The sequence below is a fragment of the Penaeus monodon genome, chromosome 1 (genome assembly GCF_015228065.2).
Source record: "Penaeus monodon isolate SGIC_2016 chromosome 1, NSTDA_Pmon_1, whole genome shotgun sequence".
In the NCBI taxonomy this organism is placed as follows: Eukaryota; Metazoa; Arthropoda; class Malacostraca; order Decapoda; family Penaeidae; genus Penaeus; species Penaeus monodon.
The window spans coordinates 2,142,809-2,150,308 of record NC_051386.1 but is presented as its reverse complement, the minus strand read 5'-3'; the positions used below and the strand labels follow the sequence as shown (position 1 = coordinate 2,150,308).

Genomic DNA, 7,500 nt, shown 5'->3' with positions numbered 1-7,500 from the left:
TATTACAGAGAGGAAATTCTATTAAATAATGGTAAGGTGCAAGGGTGTCTGATAACCTGCATGTCCTTACTGGATCTAAATTTACGTAGTCGATAACACAAAGATACCATAACATGATCATTACACACAAGGCCATTGCATGAGACCATGACACATAATTACGCTAATCATCCTTTCATGACTTAATTGAAGCTTGTAACGACTGAAAGAAACAAGAAGCTCTGGAGGTCAACGTTCCAGCGCTGGCATTTTCTCTCACTGTTTCTTTGTTGACTTGTATGGGGGTTAATTAATCTGTGTGGGTATTTTAGCATTTGTGTCAATCAGTCACCATTGTTGATACTATGGTGAACATTAGAGGAATCGTTATTATCACCATCATGAGCGTCAGCATCATTATCATTATCGTAATCACTATCACATCACCACTTCGAGTACGCCCACCGTAACCGCTCTGCTCGTCATCACCAACACCACCACGGCCACCGCCAATAACAAAATAACAATAACAATAACAGTAACAATGACAATAACAATACCAGCTCCACCATTATCACCGTTATCGCTAAGGCAGGGATTTTTATTATCATTATCATCTTTTATCATCATCATTTATCATCACCATCATCATCATCATCATCATCATCATCATCATCATCATCATCATCATCATCATCATCATCATCATCATCATCATCATCATCATCATCATCATCATCATCATCTTTTATCATCATTTATCATCATTTATCATTATTTATCATCATTTATCATCATCATTATCATCTTTAAAATCATCACTACCACCATTATCATCACCATCACCACCATTATATCCATACTCACCACCACCACCGTTATACACTATACCACCACCACCAGTACTACTACTACCACCATCACAATCACCACCATCATTGTCATCACTGCCTTTATCACCACCACCACCACCATCACTACCTTCACCACCACCCCCACCATTATCACTACTTTCACCATCACCACCACTTCCACCTCCACCTCCACCTCCACCTCCACCTCCACCACCACCACCACCACCACCACCACCACCACCACCACCTTGACCTCCATCGCTGTCCTATTTCACAGCCTCGTGACGCCAGACAAGATGACAGTCAATTAAACCAGAGGGTTAACCAAAGCTGTAAAACTCGCCGAAATTCGCTCCCTTTTCCTAGTTTCTAACAAGGGAAAAGTGCTTCCTTACTCCTTATATAACCTATATGACACGGTCATAAATGTGTATTGTGCTATATCTTTGTTGATTTTTTTTTTCAGGCTACGCGAGGAAAATGTTTTAGGCTTCCAAGGAAAATGTTTTTTAGGCTCCAAGGAAAATGTTTTAGGCTCCAAGGAAAATGTTTTAGGCTCCAAGGAAAATGTTTTTTTAGGCTTCAAGGAAAATGTTTTAGGCTTCAAGGAAAAATTTTTAGGCTCCAAGGAAAATGTTTTAGGCTCGTATGATAGAATATAGTCTTTAATAGCAATTTGTGATAAGAATTATAACAGGGATAAAAATAATACTCATAATAATAAAAAAAATAATGGCTATGGTTACTATTGTAGTAATTGTTATTACCATTAATCATTATGAATATTATTGAAACATAACAATACTGGAAGTGAATAAATTTCGCTCACCCCCCAATTCTTTCGCAAAGAGGATGTACCGTGTTTTCTGTCTCGTGGTCCAGGGGGATTTTCTGGACCCAAACAGACCGGTGAAAAGTCCCTGTAGAGAAAGCCCGTTGGGGTCTGTTAAGCGGAATATTCATTGGATACACACATGCACACTTTTTCTTGTATACACATGCACGTGAGCTTACGCATTCATGCATACACTTGTGTAAATAACGCACGTGTAAGCAAATTTGAATGCTTGTGGAAGCACGCGTGAACATGCTCTCACTCTCTCTCTCTCTCTCTCTCTCTTCTCTCTCTCTCTCTCTCTCTCTCTCTCTCTCTCTCTCTCTTCTCTCTCTCTCTCTCTTCTCTCTCCTCTCTCTCTCTCTCTCTCTCTCTCCTCTCTCTCGCTCTCTCTCTTCTCTCTCTCTCTCTCTCTCTCTCTCTCTCTCTCTTTCTCTTTCTCTCTATCCCTCACACACACACACACACACACACACACACACACACACACACACACACACACACACACACACACACACACACACACACACACACACACACACACACACCCCCCCCCCCCCCCCCACAAAAAAAAAAAAAAAAAAAAAAAAAAAAAAAAAGGAACAAAAATCCACAAACCCACTCCGTCTTATATACTTGGATTGAAATGTAACGCAGCCAGCCTTGACATCGTACATTAATGAGAATTTATGATACTAATAATTACACGCACAATTGTCCACGTTGCCAAGGCCGAGGTAGACCTATGTAGAGTAAAAAAAGAATATATATATATGCGCAAATTTCCAAACTTTTTATTGAAAGATATTCTCGTTAACAGAAACGTACACATCAAAAAAGAGGCAAAAAAAGGAATATATAGAGATAATGATTTGCGAGACGTGAGATGAGGTTAGTGGGCCGAATCGAGTGAAGTAGAGAGAAAGAGTGAAGGCAGTGGCTCGATTTTTTTTTCACGGTCTCAGCAGCTTCTTTATTCAGGAGACGTCTCGAGGGTGCCAAAGGTGTTTCTTCCATTCGTAGTGAAGGTGTTTGGTCTATTAGCAAGGGAGTCTTTAAGCTTATATTGATTATAGGGGTGATGGGTGTTAGGCAACGGGGGGTGTTGTGTGGTATACGTTGTTGTATGTGTATAGTGGCAGGTGAAGTTGCCATAATGGTAATGGTGATTGTATTATTATGTGATATGTTAGTGAAAGACATCATATGTAGAGGATACCGTTATTAGGTTGAAGATGATGACGAAAATTTTGGATAAGGTAAATTCATGTAAGAAATAGCTTTCATTGACGAGTGCATGGCATTAAGACAGGTAAACCATTGTTAAAAGAATGTCTTCATGAACGAGTGTAAATATTGCGACAGGCAAATTCCGGTAAAATTAATTTTCATTAGCAAGTGTAAATCGTAAATTGTAAAATATTGCTTTAATTAGCAAGTGGTATCATATTGTGACAGGTAAATTCGTGTGAAAAAAATAATAATACTGAGATAAACTAGTGTAAAACTGCCATATGACAAACGGAAGCCAAGTTAGTAAACCATGTGTTTGATTAAAGTGTAATGTGTTCGGTGTGGTAAAGGTGTCACATGCCAGTGGTGTGTCACATATGGAACTCATTCTTACATAAAAGTTACGAATAATAACAATCATTAATGAATTGCCGAATAATAATAACAACACCATGATCATATCAAATTATTAACAAAATGCAAACAAACAAAATACATTAAAATGTCAATTAATTCAAGAAAAGAGACTTAAGTTGTTGAGCATTTATTTTATCTCTACGACCCAAATATAAAACAAAATACACTATAGTCTTTTAATAAGAATGTTCATAAATCATGAATCACTTTGAGGCTCTGGGAAGAGAAAATAAAACAACAAAAGAAAAATTTTGAATTTCTGCAACATAAGATATTAATAGAAAATCATTTTCTTACAAAGGTAGATATTCTGCATTTAAAAAAATCTGGGATATTCTTTTTTTTTTCTTCTAAATACAGCTTGCAGAAGAAAATACAATTTTGGAAGCCTGGTTTCCTTGACAAAACAGAGTAAGACGGCAACACTCGCAAAGACCATCTGCTACAGGAAAGTGGAGCGACCCCCCCCTCTTCCCCCTCCTCCCTACCACCTAATCACCCCCACCCTATCTCTCTGACCCCCACCCCCCACCCCCTATCTCTCTGACCCCCACCCCCACCCTATCTCTATGCCCCCCTCCCCCCCATCTCTTTCTTCTTCTCTTCCTCCCAGACATCCTTCTCCCGTAGTGTAATGGCGCGCGCGAATGCCTAATTAGGTTGATGGTTATTTCAGCGTGAGGAGAAAGTGAGGAAGCTGGGGATAGGAACATGTAGTTGAGAGGACCTGTGTGTACTGTGTACACAAATAGATACACAGACACATAAACACCAGATGTACCAACATAAAGACTCACGCATATTCACTTACCCCTCACATGCACACGCATGTGTGTGTGTGTGTGTGTATTATATATATATATATATATATATATATATATATATATATATATATATATATATATATATATATATATATATTATATATATATATATATATTATAAAAATATATTTATATATGTATATATAAAACATTTAAAAAATGTTATATGTATGTATATATAAAACATGTAATATTGATTATATATATATATATATATATATATATATATATATATATATATATATATATATATATATATATATATATATATATGAGAGAGAGAGAGACAGAGACAGAGACAGAGAGACAGAATCAGTTTGATGGCAAAATTTACAGAGCACTTTGACCTCCCGGCCCCGTCCGCTTATAAAACTCGGACAATAGGATGGCTTCGCTGACGAGCGCCATTAGCCAACCGAGTGTAAATTTCGTGAGGGAGAGAGGGATGGTGTTTTTAATTTTATTTAAAGAATTCACTTTGTCGTTAGAAGTTATTTTACATCATCAGACGTGTAAGTGCGAGGGAAAGGGAGGAAGAGGGGAAGAGAGAAGATGAGAAAGAGAGGAAGAGAGGGAGAAGGAGAGTAAACGAGGAAGAATGAAGGAGGGAAAGATAGAGAGGGAGTTTTGAAAGAGGAGGAGGGAGTGAGAGGAAGAGGAGTGAATGAGAGGAAGAGAAGGAGAGGGAGTAAGAGATGGAAAAAGAGAGAGAGAGAAAAAAAGACTGAGTGCGTGACTAAATAGAGAGGTATATGTATAATCCTTTGAAAAGAACGATTCATATTCATTAAAATCAAGTCCATCGCGTCCTTTCATAAATCGATCTCTTTGAGTGTATATGTTTTGTTTACTGAGCATTTTTTTTTCTAAATAATTGCATAAAAAATAACTTTTTCCAACTTCCCTTGCGGTTGAGTTGCAGCATCTTGCGTGTTGCCGTTTGCACATCTCCCTCTCGCTCAGTTCCTTCTATCTGCATATCTCTTTGTCTTTGTATTTATCTCATCATCTGTCTTTCTCTCTCTCTCTCATTTATCTCTTTGTTTTATCTGTGTATCATCTTTTATCTGTTTATTAATCTGTCGTTTCTGTCTGTGTCTTTCTCTTTCTCTCTCCCTCTCTCTTTCTCTATTTCTCTCTTTCTCTCTCTCTCGCTCTCGCTCTCGCTCTCGCTCTCTCTCTCTCTCTCTCTCTCTCTCTCTCTCTCTCTCTCTCTCTCTCTCTCTCTCGCTCTCTCTCTCTCTCTCCTTTCTCTCTCTCCCTGTCTCCCCCTCCCACCCTCCCTCCCTTGTCTCCCCCCCCATCCTCCCTCCCTTTCCCCATCTCCCTCCCTCCCTCTCTCCCTCTCATTATTATACAACCACCTCGCACTCCCCCCGCCCCCCCTCATACACACACATGCACGCACACATCACCGCAACCGAGCGCTACGCACACAAACGACACTGCCATTAAATACACTTTCTCCCTTCCGTCTCTGTGGAAAAGATTCACCCAAAATGGTGCATTTTTTTTGTCCCCCCCCCGTCTTTCTTCTCCAGTATTTCCCGTTGAGAAGGATTTATGCCGTTGACGAGGATTTATATCAGCGAGGAGGATTTATGCCGCTGAGTAGGGTTTATGCCGTTGACGAGGATTTATATCAGCGAGGAGGATTTATGCCGCTGAGTAGGGTTTATGCCGAGGATTTATATAATTGAGAAGGATTTATGTCGCTGAGGAGGGTCTATGTCGTTTAGAAGGATTTATATCGGTTACTAGGATTTATATTAGTGACGAGGATTCATATAATTGAGGAGGATTTATATCGATAGGATTTATGTCGCTGGGAAGGATTTTCACATCGTTGCACGTGGCAGTTCAGTCTAATTCCTCGTCTCGCATGAACAAAAGAAAGAGTAGATATTGGCTGAAAAAAAAGTTACTGTTAAAGAGAGGAGGATTTTGGAATATAACTTCATAAAAGCGATAAAGTTTACATGGTGTCAAATCAAAAGAAAGATATTACAGCTTTCACTATAGGGCAGATAGCGTACACTAAGTCTCGTGGAATTCAGTCAGGCGAAGGTTTTATCCGCTTTCAGTGATAGAGTGTGTGTTTGTGTTGATTTGCTGTTGTTGGTGTTTCGTTTTATATTTTGGGTTATTCACGTGCGTCTGTATGAAGTATAAGTATTTGGTAACAAGAGGGAATATCTGGTTTTCTAAATACCGGGGCATTGCTTCAAAGGAAAACGTTTTTTTTTCTTTTGTGATACTGGTGAACTGCTAAACCAATAGAAAACGGACGTATGTAGACCAATGCACATTTATTAGGTGATGGATAAGCTTATTGTTATATATTTATCTGTCTGTTTGTGTACATATGAGCATGCATGTACTGCAAGTATATGTAGAGAGAGAGAGAGACAGAGAGAGAGAGAGAGAGTTAGAGAGAGGGAGAAAGGAAAGAGAGAGAGAGAGAGTGGAGAGAGAGAGAGAGAAAGAGAGAGAAAGAGAAAGAGAGAGAAAGAGAGAGAGAAGAGAGAGAGAGAGAGAGAGAGAGAGAGAGAGAAGAGAGAGAGAGAGAGAGAGAGAATGAGAAAGATTTAAACAAATATAACACACTTCCTTTTAGAACGCCTTGATCCCTTGACTCCTCGCTCGCAATAGCAAGATTGACATGTGATACAATTATTTACTTATTTATTTATTTATTATTTATTTACTTATTATTTGCTTGGACATGAAATACGAGGAGGGCACCGGGTCCCACGTGCAGGCTCTGGGCTTTTGGTTCCAAGCGTCAGTAAGATCCGCTGCAGGCTGTAGAACTGTGTTTCGTGGGAACATACTTTGCACTCGAGTAAATCTTCTGTGTATTGTTAGTTCATTTATTCAAGACATAATAAAGCATTTCTCACCGTGTACAGTAACATTTAGAACAGTTTTTTTGATATTTATCTTATAGGCTATGCAAATAATGGTACTTACATTTACATATATAGAGTTACAGTTACAATTGTTTGTGAGCAGAAGTATAGGAAACTGGAGATTTCACTGCGATAGAAAGTACATATCCAAAGGTAATGTGTTGGATGAGATTACTTTACAGAGATAAAAATACGATCGAAACTAGTTATGATAAAATGATTTCTCAGTTGGTGCACTTATTTTTATTTTATTATAGTTGTTGTTTTTTTGTAATTATTATTATTTTTTTATGTTTTTGTAAGACCCCGAGAAACAAGTCAAACACGGTTTATATCCGTTTGAAACTTTCACGAAAGAAAAAGATGAGATGCAGCTAGATGAAAAAAAAAAAAATGTATGTCATCATCACCATCAAAGCGTCGATGAAAGTAAACGAAGAATGAAG

General features: G+C 38.4%; 1 protein-coding gene across 1 annotated transcript in view; it reads left to right on the top strand.

Annotated features, from left to right (window-relative positions):
* The window catches only part of LOC119574932, a 30,174-nt gene that overhangs the window by 338 nt on the left and 22,336 nt on the right, over window positions 1-7,500 (top strand). The window lies entirely within an intron of this gene.